Genomic DNA, 25,628 nt, shown 5'->3' on the forward strand with positions numbered 1-25,628 from the left:
AACTTGGAGTGGTTGCCATATCCCTGTGTGGGGCATATGAAGAATTAACATGGTGGGATTCAGGAATATCTTTTGACAGGACAAATTCTTTTTGAAGTGTTAGAATCCTTTTTTTTTTTTTTGGATGTCTCAGAAAGACTTTTGTTCTATTATGTTTTAACTATAATTCCCTCTAAATGGTCATATTTTCCTTCTAATTATGTTGTACATGGCGTATCCTTTAAGAATTTGAAGCTTTTCTCTACAAAGAAATTTTATTTAAATTAGCCATTTAGCTGAGTAATTTTCAAGAGAGTTATTGTTGCGGTTAAAAATTAGATGATCTTCTGAAGACATTTATCTCCCTCACTCTCCAATATTTCTTCTTCCCTTTTGACAACACGTTCTCATGCTTTGGATGTTACAGGAAAAGGATTAGGCCTTTTACATGTGATGTGAGATTCTGAGTCAAAAGTGAATTCTGAACCAAAGTATGTTGTGATTTGCACACATTCTCTAACAGAAGAATAAAATTTCCATTCAGAGTACTACATGCACTGGTTCTGGGGCTTTAAATTCTTCAAATTCTGGTATTTCAGTAGAATGAAGCTTTCTTTAGTAACTATCACAGCAAAAGATGATAAAAGAATGGATCAATCTTAGAGAAACAGGCCCCTCATAGTAGCTAATATTTTATTAGGAAGGAAAATGAATGTATACATTATTTGGTAGTAGAATAGAGCAGACATTTTGTTCTCCTAGTTTTTCACATGAGTTTATTAGATCCACAGGGCTCAGAGGTCTTCAAAAGTGTATTCTACCATGAAAAAGTAAGTGAAAAATCAGAGAATAGGGGTACCTTCTGAAATTGAAAAAAGTCAGAATCAAAATCCATGTAATAAGACATAAAATAAATAAATGGAGTCATATCTGGAAAAAATCTATGCATCTACCTTAAAGAAAGTCTAAAATGAGTTTTTGAGGAAATGAGAATAAACCGTTTTCCCTATCCCGTCAAATTAACTGGGGTCAGACTGATAAAAACTGTAATCTACATTTTCCTGCCCTGACTGAGAAAGAGAAAGTATGTTCTGATGATTGAAAACAGTTAATTTAGTAATAAAACCTTTCAGCATTTTAATTTTTACTACCCAAGAAAAAGAAATATTTCTAAAATTTATCCAATTCTACTTGCTGTAAATTTCTGTTACTGTTTTTTTGTTTGTTTATTTTTTTGTTTGTTTTCTTTTTTTTTTTTTTTTCTAGCCAAGTAACGTTCTAGTTACCAATTTAGGTTGCAAGGAAACTTGAAAAGGTGTTCTGGTTAAATGACACAAAGTTATGGGACAGAATGATTCTCTACTGGCTGATCAGACCAGATGCCTATACATGTAGCCTCTGGAATGGGATTAGGTCAGTCATTGCTCCAGAAGCTCTTGAGCATTGCATTATCATGCATATTTCAGTTTTCTCCCCCCCTCCTTTTTTTTTTTTTGTTGTTGTTTTTGTTGCTCCCATTTGCTTGTTTTTTAGGTCATGAGCATTCACAGAGAGACAGAGAGTAGAGAGACAGAACAAAAAATCACCCAAGAGGGATGACCACACTCAAATCTCTTCACCTCCATTCTCCTCTTGGAATTTTGGTCACACCTGCAAGGTGTCCCATGTGAGTTTCAAGCCTCTGGGTCAAACCACTTTTTGGCCACGTGGAAGTCCAATACCTTAACCACTATGCCTCCAGCCGGCCTACTTTTTTTCCTTCTGAAACATGGATCACAGTTATCATAAAAGTAAAATATCTCAGGAAGAAATCTTACTTCTGGCTACGTAATTATTACTACTGGAACTCAGATAAAATCTTCTAGATTGTCTTATTTTGGATCATAATTGGGAACTCTTCTGTTTGCTCTCTGATAATCAATACTTCTAATAGAATTAAAGGAAACTCAGGGCCAAAAATAACCATCAATAAATAAATCAGAGAACTTACTGTGTTGAGGGAGCCATTATTCATACAGGATAGTGAAGACCAATATAAAGTCATTTGATTATAGCTTATAGGATAGAAAGGAAAAAAGGTCATTGAAACACAAAACCAAAAGGCAGATTTATAGTTAATCTGTTAATCTGGAGAATAGGTATGACTCCCTCTCCTTTCTCCTGCACAGAAGTTCATTTCTTTTGCTGTTTACTTCTTGAAATGGTCAACCCAGGCAACATACTGATCAGAGATGTGAATGCCAAAATGCCAAGTATAGAGTGAACTCCATGTATGATCAATATTACCTGAAGAAATGAGTTAGGCTTCATGTTTAACAGATAACCCTGAATCCTACCCACTCCTACTGCACAGTTTTGGTGTTGTGCAGATTGAAAAGACATCCTTTGTCATGCCGAATTTTCTTCTGCTGGATGCTGGTATTTTGTGTTGAGCATCACTCACTATAGCTACTTATACATAAATGACAGTATTAATAATTTTGCTGTAATATTTTAAACTCACTTATTCTTCACATATCTTTAAGTATTCTTATTCTATTGCATATTAATCTTCATAAAATGTCTAAGAGCAAAGAGATTCAAACCCATTAAGTAGGTGAGAACACTGCAAACTAGTTAAAATTTGACACATGCGAGTTAGAGGAAAAGGCCAGAAAAAGGTCCAGTAAATAACTCCATTTCTCTTGGATGAACAGACGAGAATCAGATGTTTTGGAAATTAGAAAGCATAAAGGTACCAGAGAAACTTAGTTTTATTTCGATCTTCATCCCCTTTGCTCCTCCTTGCCCTCTTATGTGAAAACAGTGAACTAACCTTGTTCTTTGCAACTGGCATAAATCTTGATTTATTGTATGCACATGATTATACCTTCTGCACTGCTCCTGCTCTCAAGGTGCTTTCACTCCTATAGTATAGCTAGTTTGATAACATGGAGTTGTATGGAGGGATGCATAGATAGTAATCATATGTGAATACAGTAAATTTTTATAATTTTAAGGTAGGAACATACATAATGCATTTAACATATTTTTTATGCCTCTAGATCTTCTAAGAGGAGACAATGAGAAGCTTAGGAGATGTGGGGGAAATATCTGGGGAAAATAGAAAAGACAAGAAAGGAGGTGATTTTTAAACAGTCCATTTTAACAGCTTTCCTTTGGATAATGTCTAAAAGAATTATTCAGTATATCCAAATATGCAATTCCCTTTGACATTCATTTTGTTTTATGACCTTAGCAGCGAATCATAAAAAGGAAGCAGACTTTGGCTTTTTAAATTCTAAACAGAAGAAAACATTAAGAATATGAGAATACAGCATAATTGGAGAGAAAAATAATCACAATATAGGAAGAAGGGCTAAAGGAAAAGAGAAGGGGACTTAAAGAAGAGAGTAACTAATAATGTGAAAAAAACATAGCACTTGGAAAAAGGGGCATTGGCTACTTCATTACAAACCTCTGAGAACAGCACCTTTATTTAATTATCTTTGGATGCCTTCCAACTACTACCAAAATACTTTAATTTAATAAAGATTAATAAAGATTAATTGTATGCTTGGATGCTGATTGGAGGTAACTCTCCTTCTGATGAATCAGAAATGATCATTACCCAAATGCGTGCTGAATTCCTAGAAATCCGGGAATGAAAAACCTTAGAAGTCATGTAACTCCAATACACAGTACATTCATTGTTTAGTAGTTTCATTCTGCCTGGCTTTTAGCACAGTGAAAAAACAAAAAAGGTCCCCAAACTACAAACAGCTAGAAGAACCTACGTATCAACTCAATCTCTGACTAGCTATATAATTTCTGTAGGGTAATTTAATTGTACTGGAGATCATTTTATTTAAATTACGGTTGGGGTTACATTCTCTACATGCTTAAATAATGTTGTAATCTTAGTATCTCTTTAAAAGAAACCTTTTCTTTGAAGTCTTCATAAGTAATCCAGGTTAAAATAAGACAGAACAAAACATAATTCATCAAATGTTGATATGTTCTTTTATATTCCAATAGAAAACAAATAGCCCCAAGTCTAAATACATAACACACATATTATCACATTTTAAATAAACATCTAATGAGAGGGATATCTAAAAAGTTCATGAAAATGCATATTATGAATAAAAATTATGCATGGTTTTCAACATTTTTAATACCAAAATTAACTTGTATTTTAATTCCACTTTTCACAAACTTTTTGAAGTTAACTTGTAAGCCTATAATTATCACAATAATATTGATTATAAATATCGTAATTGAGAGTCAGCAGATGGCATGGTAGTTAAGGCACTGGACTCTCACATGGTCAACAGTCGTTCGAGTCCCAGACCAGGCAGCTTTCTCTCTCTCTCTCTCTCTCTCTCTCTCTCTCATTCTCTGATGAGCACATGTGCTCTTTAGCAAATCAAATATAATAATAATAATACTAATAAAGAAAATTAAATAAATAATTATTATTTAGGTTAATAAATGAGTCCCATGACTCTAGGTTGTTATGAAAATTTCTAGGATTAACTTGCTGATCTATGTTGTGGCTTTCCTGAATAAATTTGTCTTTGACATTGCTTTACTACTAATAATTTAATTGCACACACAGATGCAGTACCTCATATCCCAATTCACATCATCATACTCCACTTATTCTATGTTGAGAGTTTAAGCGTCTTTATGACTAGCCTATTCATTATGAATATAAAAGATATTTCTGTATGTCATAGTTCCCATTCCAAAGTTACTTAATGATACTGAATGTGCATGATATATATATTTGTTAGATGAGGACTTATTTCAAACCAGTAAAAATAATGTTTTGTAAAATATAATTATAATAATTATAACTTTATTTACATTTTTTCTAAATGCTTTACTTCTTTAATTTCCACAACAACCTGGTGAGATACCTATCAATGCACATAAAAAACATTTGATGACTTCAGTATCTCTCTATGATTAATATTCTCAACAAAATTCTTATAGAAGAAACATTCTTAACAAAATAAAATGCATCTATGGCTAACCTATATCTAACATCATACTGAATAAGGAAAAGCTGAAAATTTTTCCACTAAAACCAGAACAAGACAAGGTTGTCCACTTTCTCGACTGCTTTTCAATATAGTATTGGAAGTCTCAGCCAGCACAATCAGACAAAAGAGTGAAATAAAAAGGCACTGAAATAGAAAAAGAAGATGTTAAATTCTCCCTATTTGTAGACTACATGATTAAGATAATCATAAAACAATTCCTAGAAGTGATAAATGAATTCAGTAAAGTCACAGAATACAAAAATCAATATACAAAAATCTATAAATTTTTTATACACCAACAACGAGTGGACTGAGGTTAAATTGAAGAAAGCAATCTCATTTAAAATAGCTATGCGTGTGTGTGTGTGTGTATATATATATATATAAAAATTGAAAAACACACACAAAAATGGAATGACATTCCTTATTCTTGAATTGGAAGAATCAGTATAATTACTGTGTTGATTCCACCCAAATTAATTTACAATTAGATGCTATTCCTATCAAATTACCAGTGACTGTTTCACAATAATAGAAAAATAAAAAAACATAAAAGTTGGCAGGAATTATAAAATACCCTGTAGCACCAAAGCAATACTGTGCAAAAAGCATAAAGTTAGAAACATCTCACTATCTAACCTCAAAATATGTTGTAACCTGTGATAATCAAAACAACTTGTAATATAGGGTACTGGCACAAAAAGAGACACATAGAACAATGGAACAGAATAGAGAATCCAGAAACAAACCCGAAGTCATATAGCAAACTGATTTTTCAAGAAGTACAAGAGATAATACAGGGGGAAAACTGTCTCTTCAGCAAATGATGCTGGAAAAACTGGGTATCTACCTACAGGAAAATGAAACTAGACTCGTCTCTCAACGTTAACAGAAGTCAAACAAAATGGATTAAATACCTAAGTGGAAAGCCTCAAACTATAAAACTATTTGTGAAAAACGCAGGAGGAACATTTGATGACATTGGAATAGGCAAAGATTCCTTAAATAAAACTCCAAAACATAGGCCACAACTCCAAAAATAAGTAAATGGTGGGAACCAGCAGTTAGCATAATGGCTATGTCACTGGACTCCCACGTAGTCAACAGTGGTTCGCGTCCCAGACCTGGTAGCTTAAAACTCACGCCTGGTGCATGTGTGCGCATGCCCAAGATCCCGAGAGGAGAATGGAGGAGAAGGGATTGCAGCGTGACCATCCCCTCTGTGGGGTGATTTCTCTCTTTCTGTCTCTATGTCTCTCTCTGTCTATCTGGCGAGTGCATGCGCCCTATAGCGAAAACCTCTCCAAAAAATAAAAATTAAAAAAATAAGCAAATGGGATTACATCATACTAAAAAGCTCTGCACAGCAGAGAAAACAATAAATTAAGTAAAGAGACAGTCCATAGGATGGGAGGAACTATTTGCAAACTATACAATAGATAAGGGATTTCTAACTAGAATATTGGGTTGTCAAAAAAGTTATGACATATTTTTTTTCTGTTTTTCAAAGGTCATTTATTTATATAAAGAACAAAGATCAATATGTACTGTATTGCCTGTTTCAGTTGATAACCTTTTGCAATCTTTCAGTGAGATTCATAATGTCTTGTTCATAGAAGCACTTGTCTTTATCTGTGAAAAACTGAGCAAGGTGCTGATTTACAGCCTCATCTGAATTGAACATTATACCATGAAAGGAGTTTTAAAGAGAGTGAAACAAGTGGAAGTCTGATGGTACAAGTTCAGGCAAGTATGGTGGATGTGGCAACACCTCCCATCCAAGCTACAGTAATTTTTTTTTTTTTTTGAGAGATTTTCACTATGGGGCGTGTGTGCTCACCAGACAGACAGAGAGAGACATAGAGACAGAAAGCGAGAAATCACCCCCAAGCTCCAGTAATTTGTGATGGGCAATCAAACTTGTGTGTGCTTGGGACCAGCAGTTAACGTAATGGCTATGTCGCTGAACTCCCATGTAGTCTACCACAGTTCAAGTCCCGGACCTGGTGACTTAAACTCACGCTGGGCACGTGTGCGTGTGTGCCCAAGATCCTGAGAGGAGAATGGAGGAGAAGGGATTGCAGCATGGCCATCTCCCCTGGGAGGTGATTTCTCGCTTTCTATCTCTCTGTCTCTCTCTGTCTTTCTGGAGAGCACATGCGCCCTACAGCAAAAACCTCTTAAAAAATAAGCCAAAACTTGTGTGTGCTCTTGCACTGTCATGATGGAACACAACTCCTTTACATTCAATGAGCCCTGGTTATTCTGGATGATGGAATTTTTTCAAACTGTCCAATTGCTGACAGGGCACATTTTAATTAATTGTTTGGTTCCTTAAGGCTTTTGAAAAACATGACCCTGAGAACATAACCTTCTTCTGATGAATGTCTGATTTCAATGTTGTTTGAGGCAAATCATCATGTTGGGACCAAGATCATTTGTACACCACATTGGTGTGAACAATTCACTTCTCATTATCAATTATTGGTCACTTCAAAAATATATCATTTTCCCCACATAATAAGCATATTGCAGATATTTATGCATATTTCATATTAACTTCCTTGAGTTCATGAGTAATCCAAATATTTAACTTGTGTACATATCCCGTCTTCTTCAGGTGGCCGTAAACACTTGGATGATGGATGTTTAATGTTTCTGCAAACTCTTATGTCATGTAATGTGGATTTGACTCAGTCAATGCCTTTTTTTTTTTTTTTTGTCATCATCAAGCTCATTGTGATTCCCTGACTGAGGATTGTCATTGAGATAAAAACCACCAGCACAGAATTTCATGAACCATTATAGGCACTGATGTCCTTATAGACCATTGTCACCATAAGCTTTACACGATTTTTCACTGTTTCATCTTTCATATACCTGGTTTTTGTTGTTTTTTTTTTTTTTTGTGTGTGTGTGTGTGTGTATTTTCTTGTCTGAGAATGTGTGTGCTTACCAGAGCGAGACAGAAAGAAAGAAAGAGAAAGCACACCCCAATGGAGAAAGATAACATCACAATTTATTTTTCCCATTTCTTGATCCCAACAGTATTTTGGGCACATATGCCCAAACACATGACCTGGCATTTTTTTGTTTCAAGCCACCAGGGCTTGAATTTGAGCTGTGTTTGTTCATGTGGAATCTGCCCCACAAAGCACAGAGCTTTATCACTGTGCTACTGGGCCAGCCTGAAAAATCTGAATGTTATGAATACATGTATTGTGTTAGTTCATGAAAGAAAAGTTATTTGCATTGTTGAAATAGTTAGAATGAACTATTCATTAACTGTGACATTTGCACCGTGGTAACACACCACTTGGAGGTCAACGGCATTGTAGTTGTTAATTCAATTAAAGCATGTCTACACAGTGGAACCCAGAGATACACGGAAAATTAAGGCATTATGCATAATATTGGGTACAGAAACTGAGATTAGATAATAGAAAATATATAAAGAGAAAGATCTTCTGAATATCTATCACTCTTTTCCTTAACCTTTAGAAAGTGATTCCCTAGACCTCGTTTGTGCCCCATTTGCCCTGTAGCAGGTAGTTCTTCTCTTAATTCTCTGTTTAATTCTCTGGAATGAGAAAAACAAACAAACAAGCAAATAAAAAAGGTATGAATGGATGGAAAACATTTTATATATAATAAGTCAACTTCTCACATTCAATTCTAGCAAGGAGTTTCAAATTTTTTGAATTTATTATGTTGATTATTATACAGAGATATGAATGATGCAGCATACCAGGTATGGCATCATGATAAATAAAACTACTTCTAACTTGGTATTTAAACACTGACAGATAATGTTTGGTCAATAACACTCTCACTGAGTCTGAATGTGTACCAACAACATGGTCTGAAGAATAACAGCATGACCAAAAAATTTAGAGCAGTTAATTAATGATAAAATTGGGTTTAAATTATTATTGCTAATGCTAATAGGAACAACAACTGGAAGTGGGGAAAGCAGGTGGCATGGTGGTTAAGGACTTTCAAATAGCAGGATGTGATTTGAGCCCCAGACCCAGTGGTTTGAAAATCACTCTGGGTGCATGTGCATTAGTAACCAAAATCCTAAGAGGGGAAAGGATAAAAAGGAATTGCATCATGGCCATCCCTGTTGGGGAGGGGTAGGGAATAATTTTTTCACTTTCCCTTTCCCTGTCTCTGGTGAGGGCAGATATCCTATGACAAAACCTAAAAAAAAAATGGTACTTGTTATGGAATGATATGCTAAATAATGAAAACTGCTCAAATTGAGCATATAGCCATAAAAAGACACCAAATAAAGGGGTGGGAGTCAAAATGAAATATTTTCTCTAAATTAGTAAGTAAAGTTTTCAAATAATATGACAGAGGACTAGATATAATGGAAGAGAAAAATGGTCTAGAAAAATAAACATTGGCTCAAAGTTTGAAATGTTAGTAATAACCAACTTAACTTAGCTAAAGGGGAATTGATATGCCTGATTGTTAATTTGGATGGGTTTTTGGAGGAGTTTGATGAATATGATTATTGTTACATAATATGAATATATGTACATGTACACATAATGTGCTATGTCTGTCTTCTTATACACTTGATTCAGTCTGGAAGAATATTTTTAAAAATAACTAACAATCTCACTTGAAAACTGGAGAAAACTCTGTTTTATTAAAGAAATGCATCTGGTAAGTTGATAATTCCTCTTGATTTCAACTTTATAGAAATTCTAGTGGAAATAGTTCCACAGTGATATGTTGAGAATTCCCTTACATTAATAATAAGTGGTCCATTTGGCGTGTACCCTTCCTTTTGTTCTTTATCAATATAGTGAAATAAATTTACATACAAATTTATAATAAATTATATGGTTTTCAGTGAGTTCTTCCACTTATCTCATCCTGAGGCTTTTCTGTGTCCAGAAGAATGTTCATGACATTCCAAGCATGGCAAAGCAGTTGTTGGAGGCATTTAATGTTCCTCAAACAATGCCTCAGTGCTCTCTCTAGTTTCATAACACCTCAGTCAGAGGAGGGTGGAGCTCTTAGACGTGCATAATGAAAACTTCTTCTGTAAAGAAAAATGAGCACCATTGCCTTACCATTTGCATATAGATTTCCCCCCTACTGCTACCTGAGAAAATTAAGAGCTTCCACCCTATCAGTTTCTAAAACATGTTCTTGAGAATGTCCGCATTTATGTCAGCACTTTTTCGACATCCTAATGATGCTTTCGCGAGGACTATGGCATCTATATGGCTTGTTACCAGCCTAATGAAAAGTTGCTTTAGGTGTCAAAATAAATCTAAGAATGTTCTACACTTTAGCTGACTGTAATATATCATCATGGTCTGCTTAAGTAGTATAAACTGCAACATGATAAAGCAGCTAACAAAAACCTATGAGAACCAGTAGCTGAGATAATGGGCATTCAGTGTAAGGATAATACAGCAGTAATAAAAATTTCAATAACCAAAGGTTATATACCATACTTTTTAATGGAGTTTTTGGCTAACTGAGCTTTCTTTAACAGTAGACACCTGTGTAGGGTGATTCAGTACAAGCATTTCTCTGATTTTCTTCCCCCTTGGAATAATATTAGTGAGCACCATCCTCAAGTCATGAGAACCTTTTTAGTTTACATTGTATATTTTGATAATTGGCTTGAGTCTTAGTTATATTTATAGATAAAGACCAAATTTGTTTTGCCTAAATTGTAGATTCAGTGTTTTTTGATTTTCAAAATGAATGTACTACTTTCTGTGAATTGGAGGGCAGATCCTATGATCAATAGGAGGATACTACTATGTCCACCCATGTTTAATTGTCACTTAGTGACTCCTTTCATTTAAGTTGGAGTCCATTTCAGAAACCCATGTAGTTCTATCCTACCATTGTTTTTGCCATCATAATATGTTCTTTGTCCAGAATCTCCTTTACTCACACAACCTTCTGATGCACACTCCCTATTTGTCCTTCTCTTCTCTCTGTATGTACCAAATGCCTTCATTTCTGTAAAAACTTCTCCAAGACTGCCTTAATTCACTATTGTGTTGCCACCATAAAATCCTGAGACAGAGTGACTTATAAAGAATTAAAGGTTTATTTGACTCACAATTCAGGTGGCTAGAAAGTCCATAGATATAGGGGATGGAAGCCTACATCATAATATGGCTGACAGAAGCAGATAGGATGGCAGAAATATACAGAGAGAGCAATGTAGGGGAAGTCATCTTCTTTTTATAACCACATGCTCTTGTCAGAACTAATTCCTTCTCATGAATACTAGAACTGGACTCCCACGTTGTTGACCACAGTTTGAGTCCCAAATCTGGCAGCTTTAAACTCGTGCTGGACACATGTGCATGTGTGGCCAAAATCCCAAGAGGAGAATGGAGAAGAAAGGAATGCAGTGTGGCCATCCCCCCTAGGAGGGGGGTGATTTCTTGCTATCTGTCTCTCTGTCTCTCTTTGTCTCATCAACGAATACACACACTCTATAGCAAAAATCTCTCCAAAAAAAGAAAAAGCATTAATCCATTCATGATGTCAAACCCTGTATAATACAATCAACTCCCACCAGGCATCTCTGCCTCCCAATGCCATTATACTGGGAAACAAATTTCAAAACAGAAAACTTTGTGGGACAAACCATTATTAAAGTATATCAAATAATTTCAGTCAGAGCTTTCCCCTTCTGTACATAAATGCTGCTGAATGAGGTATTATAGTGATGGCTTCTACTATAGTCTTTAATTACACACGTATCTTCTTTCTATTGTAGAGAAAAATCTCTTATCTAGTACCTGTGTTTCACCCAATAATTGAAAGAGTTAAGTATGGAATGATTTTTTAAAAGAATGTACTCTTTACACTCTTTATTCTAGCTTAAAATAAAGAAAAATAAAATAGTTTTGTGACCTTTTGGCATTACTAATCCTTTCATTTGAATATAAGTCTGATAATTGTAAGTTACCATTATTTTTCATATATAAACTGCCTCCTAATATAGCATTTATAATTTATATATTGAGATTATTTAAAGGAGCAAGCAACATTTTTTTTTTTGAGAGGTTTTCACTATAGGGCGCATGAGCTCGCCAGACAGACAGAGAGAGACATAGAGACAGAAAGCGAGAAATCACCCCCCAGTGGGGATGGCCACGCCGCAATCCCTTCTCCTCCATTCTCCTCTTGGGATCTTGGGCATGCACGCACATGCGCCCGGCGTGAGTTTAAGCCACCTGGTCCAGGATTTGAACCGTGGTAGACTACGTGGGAGTCCAGCGACATAGCCATTACAGTAACTGCTGGTCCCAAGGAGAAGGCAACATTTTTGATTTGTATAAAAACATAAAGAAATCTTTTTTATGGACATTGATAGTTTTTTTCTCAAGTATTTATGCTTGTATTTCCTTGACTGACTTTGAAAGCAATATTCTGCAGTGGTACTTTTTTTTTTTGTCTTTCCTTTTTTGTAACTTACAAATTGACTGTAATGAAACTTTCTAAGATATTATATTAATTTTTTATTGCTGCATAACAGATGATCACAAATTTTGCAGCTTAAAACAACACACATTCATTATCTCAGTTTTGTAGGTTAAGACTCCTGGAATGACTTGGTTGAGTCTTCTGCTCTGAGTCTCTCAAGGCTGCAGTAATGTTATCAACTGGACAACATTCTCACTTGAAGCTCAAACAGGGAAAAATATTTTCAAGTTCATTCAATTTATTTACTAATTTCATTTTGTTGAGGTTTTGTGGCCAAGTGCCCATGCTTCTTACTCACCATGGTCTAGAGGCCATTTTCAGATCATAGAGGCTACTCAGTTTTCTCCTAGCTCTCTTTATTGGTGAAACATAGTTTTTTTGTTTCTTCAAGACCAACAAAAGAATCTCAATCTGTAGTGTGCTAAATAGTCCTTTTTAAAATTTATTTTATTTTCTAGAGGGTGCATGCATTCATCAGAGTGAGAAACAGAGAAAAAGAGAAGAAAATAATTTCTTATGGGGAATGATCATGCTGGTATCCCTTCTCCTTAACTTCTCTCTCCTTTAGTGATTTTGGGCATGAACACACATGCACCAAGTACTTCTTAATCTGCTGGGTCTGGAACTTGAACCACTCTGTCAGAAATGTGGGATCTGGCTGCCTTAAATATAAGGCCACAGAGCCAGCCAAGGAACATAGTCTTATGTGATGTAATACAATTAGGAGAAACATATCATCACCTTTACTAAATAACATGATCTAATCGAGAAAATGATATGCCATCACAGTCTATTGGTTGAAAAAAAATCATAGATTAAACCTACACTTAAGCATAAATCATTGGTGGCTATATTGGGATATGCCTACTATAGGCATTCAAATGAAATTATTTTTATTGAAATAATAACTCTCTTTTATATATTCAACTTTCATTGGTTTACCTAGTAGAAAATTATATTAAATTACAATATTAGATAAAATGAGTATGAACACATTTGGAAATAAGCATATTGCCTAGGGGGAAGTATAAGACTCAATTGATAGGAATAAGTTTTCATTTTATTGTGGGGTTCCATCAGTAACTTTTTCAGAAATAAGTGGACAGTGTCTGTAAAGTCCATGTAAATTGGACAGTCCACAGAATTTCACTCAACTAGTATTTGATAATTTGAGATAATGGCTCATAATTTTACATGTATACACACACAGTACATACTATTCTTTGTATATTATAAGCTCTCAACAAATATAATTTAGTTAAAAAAATCTCATCCAGGATTTCAATACAAGTGCCATACAAACTATTTAGATGAAGTAATTGGTAAATGCAAAATGACACAATTTGATACTCTGCTTTGTTGAAATAGTAAATCATAGCATATTTGAGCTAAAAGAAATATTAGGTGTCAACCATTCTAGTTCTCTCATTTTATAAATTTGAAAATGTAGACCAAGTGAAGTTATCACTGAATAAATATTATATGCTTACTTTATTTATAAATTCACTATAATAAGGGGGAGAGAGAGAGATTAGTCAATTTCTGTTAGATCATGATGAAGCAGATGCATAGTTAGGTTAGAAAAAAAGATCTGAGAAAGATCAAATATGGGGTATTAGAGCTTATCCCTTGAATACCTGGGATAGAGAAGGAAAGAAAAAAGAAGAGAAGCTTAGTCCCTTTGATAGACAGAATTTTCTAAGGTATGGAGACAGGAAAGTTCATAGTTTCTTCCTAGAACATGAAGTAAATAGTCTAGTTTTTAGAGATGGTGGTATTTTGAGAGAAGTTGATAGGTAAGTTCAAAGTGTAATTGTGAAGGGCTTAGACTCTATGCCCAGTGTTATAAATTATTTTCACTAAATGGAAATAAGATTCATGAGAGGTTTGGGGGGGTTAGGAATATAGTCATATATGTAGATTATGAGATAAGCTGAAAAGATGATATATAACTTAAATATACTCCAACTCTTGGTATAGCTCACATGTTGGATTATCAAGGAGTTTATGAAGTGTGAACTGCAGATGGCATGGTGGTTAAAAGATCCCAGACTTGGTGGCTTGTTTTCTCACTTTCCCTCTCTCTCTTTCTCTGTCTCTCTCTCTTATTAAACTGGAAAATAATGGTAAATAAAGTTAAATAATTTTTTTAAAAAGAGTGTATGGGAATGCCACTGGACTAAAATGCAAAGCCAAGAGTTCTTAAAAAAACATAATTCTATTGGACCATCCACTAGTGTAAGTCCTGTGCTTTGGGAGCCAGTTCTCATGTGGCCAATCACAATTTGAACCCTGGCTGCAGTGGTTTGAGAAAAATACCAAGCATGCGTGAACATGCCTAAAATCCTAACAAGATGGAGAAATAGAAGAAAGGGAATTGTAGCATGATTCCTTTGCAGGTTGCTTCCTCTCTCTCTCTTTCTCTCTCACAAGTGTGCATGGCCTTCCATGGTAATTAAAAAAAGAAAAGGGCATAATAGTGACTATTCAATCCCTCAGGATAATGACAGAAAAAAAAATGGGTTGCAAGGAAGCTGTCAAAATCTTTTGTACGTATGATTTAAATGTTATAATTGACTGTCAGACAATAAGAATAACACAACTGGACACAAGTTTCAAAGAAAAGGGATTTCAAGGAAATGACCCAACAGATGAATTGCAAACAGGAAATAGTCATGTAGACCATGACAATCTTGAGCTTATCTTCAGTTCTTGGAGAATGCTATGGAAGAATGAAAAGGTACCACTTAATGTCATAAGAAATGGTGTTCTCAAAAGAAAAGTTAACATGTTGAAGTAGTTAAGGCATAAAAATCCCAAGTATAGTGAAGAGAAACAGGATATTTCCTGAGTAATGAAAGAGAAGTTCCAGAATTACTAACACAGGTTCAAAGTGAAAGCATGCAAGATAATTTTTTTTTCCTTTTTAAAAATTTTTTCATTTCATTTCATTTTCTTTTATACATTCAATCACATTATTATTTGGCTTACAAAATGGATATTTCAACAGGTGAACATTTCTCCCTAGTACAGTTGATAAAACTAGAAAATATCTTCAACAGGTAACACCACATTTCTTTGTGCCATTAATGCTTTGCCTCCCTATTTTTCTTCTAAATGTCCTTCCTCGGACCCTCCTCTTTCACACACATTATATCTGGTATTTACATCTATATACTATGTTTCTATATCCTTTAGTCAATTGGTTTCAGTCATAGAGTGCAGACACTTAGTATATATTAAGTGGGGACATACAATGCCTCTCCTTCATAGCCTGGCTTGGCTTCACTCAGCAGTAAATCAAGATGAAATTAAGAAAAAGTAATCATTAGTTTCCAACTTCATAGTAGAATTTAATCCTCTCAGTGTACACAAGCATCTTACCAAATAGTTTCATGGCCTTTAGCTACAGACATCTTTTCCTTGAAGTCATCCCACCTGAAGATCTACAACTTGTGTAAACTTCAGCTGCATGACATTATTAAACCAGCATTGTTAATGTATAGTATTATTGATCCATTTCTAAAACGGTGATTTCTGTGGGGTCTCATTGGATCAGTAAAAATGACGGTTAACTGAAATATTTCAGGAAGTAGTTCTGTATACTATACTCTGTCAAATCGTCTCTCAACACTCGCACTCAGCAAAGATAATGTGACTTCCTTTGGTGAGACACTGAACTCTTCTGATGAGAGAGAGAAAACTCACTCTCATCCTGCACTCCCACTGCAACTTTTTCTCCCTCCCAAACCACCATTTGCCATAAGAGTTTACTGTTCAACCTCATCTCAAACCAGTGACACATCTACTACTCCTGTAAGACTACATTTCACTAATACTGACTTCTGTTGTTTCATCATTTTTCTTCCAAGGTGACTTCTTGTCAAAGTACACACAAGCTAAGTTCTCTTCTATTGTAGAAAATTTCATTCTTAACCACATTGATATTTTTTGACACTTATTAATTTATTATTCAGTCATACATTCTGAAAGAATAGTCTATATTTTACAATTAAAAAATTAATTCATTTTCATCTAAACCTGTTTCCTGTTCTTTGAGGTGTTCAGAGACATTATAATGGAAAAATTTAAGTCTTTTCTTGAGGATTTTTCACAAAACTTCCTCAAAAGAAAATTATTTCGTGACTCACTTATTCACTATAGACTATCTGCTCTTCCATTGTTCACAGCATATTATATTTAGCATTGACTAAAATTAAATTTTAAAACTTTTCTACTCTTTTTCTTTCTCATTTCTTGACCCTTTTTCTAATGAACTTAAATATAACATGATAATTCACATATATTTTAGACAATCCTTTGCTCACATTTTGCTTTGATACAAGTACAAAATAATTTTCTTTAGACTTATTGAGAAGTGAGTCCAATTCTCAAATCATAGTCAAGTATTTCTACCTTCACATGACAGGATCAGGCTCATTACAGCATTGCAACATTGTACATCTGTTTATTTGTTCTTTTTCCTTCTTTTTAATTTGCATTTCATCACTGTACATCTTTGCAGCATACAAAAGGAATCTTCCCAGCATGAATTCACTACATGTTAGTCTGGTTAAAGATATTACCATACACATCATCCTTAACACATAATGTTAAATTTTTGTGTATGTTAAATGTTTTTCTTTTATTTTTCCCCCCTGATTTCCTCCCTCCTTCCCGTTGTTCACCCTTCTCCCACACTGTCTCTAGTATCCATAGTTGTTCTACATGCTTTTATGTCTTCTAATCTTTTAGTTTCTGTCATAGAGTGCAAACATTCACTATAGATCAAGTAGGGACATACAATGCTTATCACTCATTGTCTGGCTTGCTTTACTCAGCATTAAATCTTTTATATTCATCCACTTTCTATCAAATGCCAGTGTCTTATTGTTTTGTACAGGAGAATAGTATTCCCTTGTGTATAAGTGCCACTTTTTCAATTTATTGTTCTTAGACATTTGGGTTGATCCCATGTGTTAGCAATAGTGCATAATGCTGCAATAAATATGAATGTGCAAATGTTTTTCCTACTGGGTATATCCCTATCCTTTGGGTAGACAACCAGGAGTAAAATTGCAAGACAGTATGGTAGTTCTATTTGTAGGTTTTTAAGGAACCTCTATATTGTTTTATTCAGTGACTGTACTAATTTACATTCCCACTAAAAGTGTAGGATAATTCCCTTTTCACCACAGCCTCACCAGCATTTGTTGTTCTTCATTTGTTTAATCTTAGCCATTTTGACAGGGGTTAGGTGGCATCCAGTTGTGGTTTTGCTTTACATCTCCCTTATGATAAGAGATGCTGAGCTATTATTCATATGTTTTTTAAGTGTTGATGTGTCTTCTTTGGAGAGTTGACTGCTCAGCCTATTTGCCCATCTTTTAACTGGATTGATTTGTTTGTTTTGTGGGTGATATGCTTGAGATCTCTGTATAGTCTGGTTTTCAGTCCCTTATGTGAGGCATAGTTTGCAAATGTATTCTCCCATTCTGAGGGCTGTTTCTTCATTCTAATTATTGTTTCTTTTGCTGTGTAGGAACTTTTTAACTTAATGTAACCCCACTTGTCTATTTTTGGGAATATTGCCAGTGCTTTGGGGATCTTATTTAAGAAGTCTTTGCCTATCTACTCTCTGATGTCTCCAAGAGTTTCCCCTGTGTTTCTGTGTTTTTCACAAGTGGATGTATAGCTTAATTTCTTCCTTTTTTTCTCTTTTTTTAGAGAGAGATTTTTGCTATAGGGCATGGGCGGTTGACATAGAGACAGAGAGAAAGTGAGAAATCACCCCCCAGGGGATGACCAGGCCACAGTACCTTCTCTTGGGATTTTGGGCACACATGCACATGCCCCCAGCATGAGTTTCAAGCCACTAGGTATAGGACTTGAACTACTGTCAACCATGTGGGAGCCTTACCAACTACACCACTTGCTAGCCCCTATAGTTTGAGTGTTTTTGTTCAGATATTTGATCCACTTTCAGTTGAGTTTTTTAATAGTGAGAGATAGGAGTCCAATTTCATTTCTCTGCAGGTAGAAATAGATGACTAAACCTTTGGGATCAATTAATTACTGTAATGGATTATTAATTTTAAATGATGAAAAAAACAAATATTCATGAAATTAAAAAAATAAAATTTGAATGAAATATGGACTTCAGTTAGTATTAGTGCATCAATACTAGTTTATTAGTTATGACAAAATAGACACCTAAGTAAAATGCTGGTAGTAGGGGAATCTGAGTGTACAATATACAGAGGCTCTAAAATATTTTGCAACATTTTTGTAAACTGAAAAATATTTCCAGATAAAAAGTTTATTTAAAAAAGAAAGCAAAAGCATTACCACATCATAACTGTCTCCTCATTGATTTACTTCCTTTGATGCTCCATGGACTTTGTCTCTTTTGTTAGCTGCTTGATCTCCAGATTCTAGAACTACACCTTGTACGTATCAGGTGACCAATATCACTGGAATAATGGAATAAAAACAGACTTATTTTCCTACCAGTCTATTCTCCCTCCTAGCTTAATGTAAAACCTTCAAAACTTTAAAAAGCAGTCTCAGCTACTCTCCCTCATTCTATTATAGTTTGACTTTCAGGTTTCTTTTTTATTCCCTCTTAGCTTAATATAAGCCTTCAAAACTTTCAAAAGCAGTTTCAACTAGCTATGCCTCACTCTATTACAGTTTCACTTTTAGATTTTTCTTTCAATCAGGTTGATTTGACATTCATTCTCATTTACGTTTCTGGTTGCTTTGTAATTTTCTAGGGGGGGTTGTTTCACAGAAATAGAGTGAACATTCAACTTCCCAAGAGTATTTCTTAGGTTATAAGAACCCAATCTTTATCACCATTGACTATATTTTCTTTTGCTGAAGAATTTAGGTATTGAGGCTAAAAGCTACATAAATAATTAATGCAATGGAGACACTTAGATGCATAATTCAATTGTATTAGGCAAATAGATCAGATATGCTAGAGCCATTGCACTAGCAATAGATGGGTGACTTCTTCAGCACTACTAAAATACAGGGCTGAGAGAGTTACTGGTGTTACAACTAGGATGAATTACTGCGACCAGCCGAGATATAATAACAGTATGAATTATTGAATTGGCATCTTCCTGAGACAGCTTTGGTCACAGCCTTGCTATGTTCTGGAGATGATAGAAGGAGATTTGTGTGATGTAAATTTATAATCAAAGGGTGTTCAGGATGAAAGATGACCTCCAAGGTTATGAACCTGAGCAGGAGACTGCATCATCACATGAAAAAGGAACTGTAAAATATGAAGCATTCTTCAGTGAGTAGTTGGAAGCCAAAGAAACTTCACTCTTTTACAGATTTAACTCCAGAAAAGTTTCAGATAGGCAGCAATATAATATAAGATACCAATATTACCATGCTTTGGGCAGCTCTGGTGAGAAATGTAGATCTGTGCAATATCAGCCTAAACATATTTTCTAAAATTATGTCCAGTTTAGGATTCGTAACTAATTACAACATTGGAGTTTCGAGGAGCTCAGATACCTAAGGGCATGTGCATGTGTGAGTGTACACACATGCACCACACACTCGCACCACAACCATCTGGAAAATACTTAAGTCATTCGGATCCCATATACATTGAGAGGCAGGATATGTTGTTTATGCACTGATTTTTTTTACTAAATCTAAACAAAGAAGATATTATTTTGGAAAGTGATATGAACAAATATGCCTATATAGCTGCCAAACAGAATGCTCCCTTTTCTTCTGAGCTCAACTAGCTGTGCAAGAGGAGTGCAGAAACATGGGTCCTTTGCCACCACCATTTGACACGCTGAGTGATGGAGATGGACTGGGAGGCAGCATCTCCTTCCTGAAAACAAAGTAGCCTTTAAAAAGGGCTATTAAACTGCTGTCTCGTGTTTGATTATTCTGTCCTCAGTAAAGTCCTTTATTTTTTACTACTAAATGGTCATTTTTATGAATGGCGTTATTTTAGTCCAATGACTGCTTCAAGAAACGATAGGTCAAAAGTAGCAAACTATAGACCAGAGCTGAACCTATGGAGGGAATTATCCCAAATAATAGGCCATGGTCAGTTGAATCTAAGAGAGTGTCCTCTAGGAAATTGTGTCAGACACAGACAGAATTTAGGGAAATCTCTTATAGACATGGTTTTAATTTAATGTAATGAAATAGTAATACATAGATTTATAACATGCAGGGAGACATTTTTATGTCTATACATAATTTCAAATTACATATGAAAAATACAGTAACTCACATTAATGCATTTCTAACATATGATCAATTGCATTGCATTTCCTGGCTGTTAAAAATTGTGTTTTATAGCATCAATAACAAATGTAATAAAATGTATTTCCTTATTAGGTTCCTGATTTTTTTTTTCTTTTAAGAAAGGCAATAACCTAAAATTGTTATCTTCAATGTAACTTTCTTTTTAAAAATGGCTTAATTGTTCTTATATTGTGTAATAAAGAGAACAGACGGTATAGACAAAATTAATTCAGAAACAAAAAAAGATACCAAACAATTCTGCTCCTTTATTTTCCTCTAAGACAACAAAGATACATCAAAGGGAACTGAAAAATGGTCCTAGAAAAGAGAATTATTATTACTTATAAAGTGTCAGAATCAATAAAATATAATCTGTTCAGTTTATTGGCTTGAAGGTACTTAAATTACTGCTCTTTTATTTGTAAATAATTAATTGTTTTCAGAATTTTATTTACTTAAGTAGAAATTGTTTAAAACTTGTACTCAAAATAACAAGTATTTAGCTTGTCTGTTTTCTTTCATCTGCAATGTAGATTATGCTTTCTTTTCTATAGATGCATATAAGCTTCCAGGGGTCCCCTCCCAATCCTCTGCTCTATTATTCTTTACCCTATTAAAAAAATAATCTTACTTATTCAGGAATAGGGGAGATCATTCAATAAAATAACTTGTAGAGGGTTTTAAAATGTTCTCTTCCCCCCTACTGGGGAATGGATTTTGCTTAGACTGAGAATAACACTATTTTCTGAATTCTTAAACAATTGACACTCTGAATGCCTATTCTATCCAACCCAACCCATTATCACATCTTGTAGTGGAATACATGACTGTAGTAAGTAAGCATCTCAATAGCTTCTTTACTCAAAGGATCTTGGGGAAAAAACACATATGTCAAAATACATAGATAAAGTACTTTATTTTATACTTCTCTAAACTTTTTTCCTTAATATGGTAGCTGGCACTTGTGATGGCCAGTGAAAAACAGTGACAGAGTTAAAAGAGGAAAAAGTCCTTGCCTCCCCAACGTCTCCCCACGTTTCCCCAGAGTTTTCCACCAGTAGTTTTATAGTTTGAGGTCTGAGATTTACATCTTTGTTCCATTTTGAGTTGATTTTTGTTCATGGAGAAAGATGGGGATCCAGTTTCATTCTTCTACAGGTGGATACCAGGATTTTCCAGCACCATTTGCTAAAGAGATTTTCTTTTCCCTCTAGATTGACTAGTATCCTTTGTCAAAAATCAGTTGGCTCTATGTTTGGGTCTTCTATTCTGTTTCATGGGTCCACCTGTCTGTTTTTGTGCCAACACCATACTGTTTTTATTATCAAAGCTTTATCATATACTTTGGGACCAGGGAGTGAGATGCCATCCACTCCATTCTTGTTTTCACACGATGGCTTTGGCAATACAGGGTCTTTTATGATTCCAGGAAAATTCTATGATTGTCTTTTCTAGATCTCTGAAGACTGTCTCTGGTAATTAGATTGGAATTGCATTAAATATGTAGATTAATTTGGGTAGAATTGCCATTTTGATTATATTAACTCTTTCAATCCAGAAACATGGAATGTCCTTCCACTTTTTTTTTTTGTCATTTTCAATATCTTTTTAAAGATTTTCTTTGACTTCCTTTGTTAGATTTATCCCTATATATCTTACACATTTTGTGGCTATGGTAAAGAGATTTCTTTCTTTAGCACTACTTCATTCAACTTGTTGTTAGTATATAGAAATGCTATATAGTTCTGGACGTTGATTTTGTATCCTGACACTTTACTATATTCAGTTGTTTCTTTGAGAAGTTTTTTCATAGATACCTTTGTGTCTTCTGTGTATACAATCATGTCATAAGCAAATAAAGATATTTTCAACTCTTCTTTTTCTGTCTGAATGCCTTTTATATTATTCTCTTATCTGATAGAATTGGCTAGGACTTCCAGCACTATATTGAAAAGGAGTGAAGAAAATGGGAAGCCTTGTCTACTACCAGTTTTTAGTGGAAAAGCTTTCAGTTTTTCCCCATTCAGTATAATGTAAACTATAGGTTTTTCATATATGGCTTTTATTGTGTTGAGAAATAACCCTCCTATGACAATTTTGCTTAGTCTTAATCATAAAGGGATGTTTTATTTTGTTGAATACTTTTTCTGCATAGATTAAAATGATCATATGGCTTCTACTTTCTTTCTGTTAATATGGTGTATTACGTTTATGCTTTTGCATATGTTGAACCACCCTTGAATCCCTGGAGTAAATCCTACCTGGTCTTGATGAATAATCTTTTTTATATGTCGTTGAATATGATTTGCAAGTATTTTGTTGAGAATTTTCACATCTATATTAATCAGAGATATTGGTCTGTAGTTTTCCTTTTTTCTCATTTCTTAGTTTTAGGAATAAGGACAATGGAGGCTTCATAAAATAAGTTTGGGAGAATTCTTTCCTTTTGAATCTTTAGAACTAGTTTGAGTAGAATGAGGATTAAATCTTTAAAATTTTTGTGGAATGCAGAATTGAAGCCATCAGGACATGGGCTTTTCTCTGTTGGGAGGCCATTTATTACTGATTCAATCTCATGACATTTTATGGGTCTATTCAGGCTTTCTATATTCTCCTGATTCAATCTGGGTAGATTATATGTGTCCAGAAATGTGTCCATCTCCTCCAGGTTAACTTGTTTGCTGCTGTATAGGTGCTCATAGTATCCTCTAATGATGTTTTGTATTTCTAATGTGTCTGTTGTAATACTGATTGTTTCATTGCAATTGGATTAATCTGATTCCTTTCCGTCTTCTTAATCAGCCTAGCTAATCGTGTGTCAGTCTTGTTAATATTTTCAAAGGTTTAGCTTTCTTTTTTTTTTCTGTATAGTATGGTCATTTGTTATTTCATGTATTTCTGCTCAAATCTTTATTATTTATTTTCTCTTAGTATTTTTTTTATTTTGCTGCTGTTATTTTTCCAATTCCCTGAGGCATGATGTTAAGTTGTTTGTCACCTTTCTATCTTCTCATGCACACTAACTGCTATGAATTTCCCTTTAATGGCTGTTTTCTGGTGTCCCATGTATTATGAAAATGTGTATACTCATTATCATTTCCTTCCATCAATCTTTTCATTTTAGTCTTAATTTCTTTGGTATCTATGAAGTCATTCAGAAGTAGGTTGTTTAATTTCCATGTGTTTGTGTATTTTTGAGAATTTTTCCTTATATTATTATCAAATTTAATTTGATGAAGTTCAGAGAAGATGTTAGATACAGTTTCTATGCCTTTGAATCTAGAAAGGCTTAGTTTGTGCCCTATCATATGTTCAATCTATGAAAAGGATTCATGTGAGAAAAATGTTCATTTTGTGGTTTTAGGGTAGAAAGTTCTATAGAACTGTCAAATCCATTTGATTTATGGTATTGTTTAGGTCCTGTATCTCTTTGCTATTTTTTGTCTAGAAGATCTATATAAAGGAGATAACAAGGTGTTGAGATCCCCAATGATTATACTGTTGTAACCTATCTCTCCTTTCAGATCTAGCAGTCTTTCCTTTACGTATTGGGTGCTACTGAATTGGGTGCTTAGATACTTATAACCATCTTTCCATCTTGATGAATTAGCCCTTTTGCTACTATATAATCCCCTTCTTTGTCTCTTCTTACGGTTTTTGTCTTAAAGCCTAAAAATCTGAAATCAGTATCACAAATCCAGCCCTTTTTTATTTCTGTTTGCATGGAATATCTTTTTTCAGTCTTTCACCTTTAGTCAATGTATATCTTTATCCATGTGGTTCATTTCTTGTAGGCAACAGAATGTGTTTATGTTTTATATATATATATATATATATATAATATATATATACTTAGCCAGTCTGTCCATTAACATTCAACATTATTATCAATATTTCTGGACTTGTTCCTACCGTTATGTTAGCCATTGTCTTGGTTGTTTTTGTGTCTATATGACTTTAGTTTTCTTGATACAGCACTTCCTTCAGAACTTCTTGAAGTGCAGGTCTGGAGTTGGTAATTCTTTCAGATTTTGTTTATCTGATAATATCTTTATTTTTTCTTCCCTTATGAAGGATAATCTGACTGGGTATAGTAATCTTGGCTGAAATTGTTTTTCATTTAGCACTTTGAATTTATTTTCCCATTCTTTCCTTGCCTGCATTGTTTCTGATGAGAGGTCCAATGTTAACCTAAGGGGATAATCTTTGTAACTGACTTGACTTTTCTCTCTTGCTAATTTTGGTATCTTCTTTTTATCTGTGGTTTTGACCAATCTGGCTATGATGTGCCTTGGAGACAATCTTCCTAGATTGATTCTATTTCATGTCTACTGTATTTCTTGGGTCTTGATTTTTTCCTCTCAAGGTTTGGAAATATTTCTTTCAGGATTTCGTGGAATAGATTATCAATGCCCTTATTAATTTCTTCACCTTCTGGGATACCAGTTATCTGGATGTTTCTGCACTTAATGGCTTCTAGTATTTCTCATATATTGTCCTCATTCTTCTTGATTATTTTCTCAGTCTTTCGTTAATATTTTCTAGGTCAGAAGTTTGTTATCTACATTTGAGATTCCATCTTCTGTGTGATCTAATCTCTTTTTAATATTTTTGGGAACCAGCAGTTAGCGTAATGGCTATGTCGCTGGACTCCCACGTAGTCGACCGTGGTTCGCGTTCCGGACCCGGGCGCGTGTGCGTGCGTGCTCAAGATCCCAAGAGGAGAATGGAGGAGAAGGGATTGCGGCATGACCATCCCCTCTGGGAGGTGATTTCTCGCTTTCTGTCTCTATGTCTCTCTCTGTCTGTCTGGCGAGCGCACGCTCCCTATAGTGAAAAATCTCT

Source organism: Tupaia chinensis, unplaced genomic scaffold (assembly GCF_000334495.1).
Source record: "Tupaia chinensis unplaced genomic scaffold, TupChi_1.0 Scaffold000689_1, whole genome shotgun sequence".
NCBI classification, from domain to species: Eukaryota; Metazoa; Chordata; class Mammalia; order Scandentia; family Tupaiidae; genus Tupaia; species Tupaia belangeri.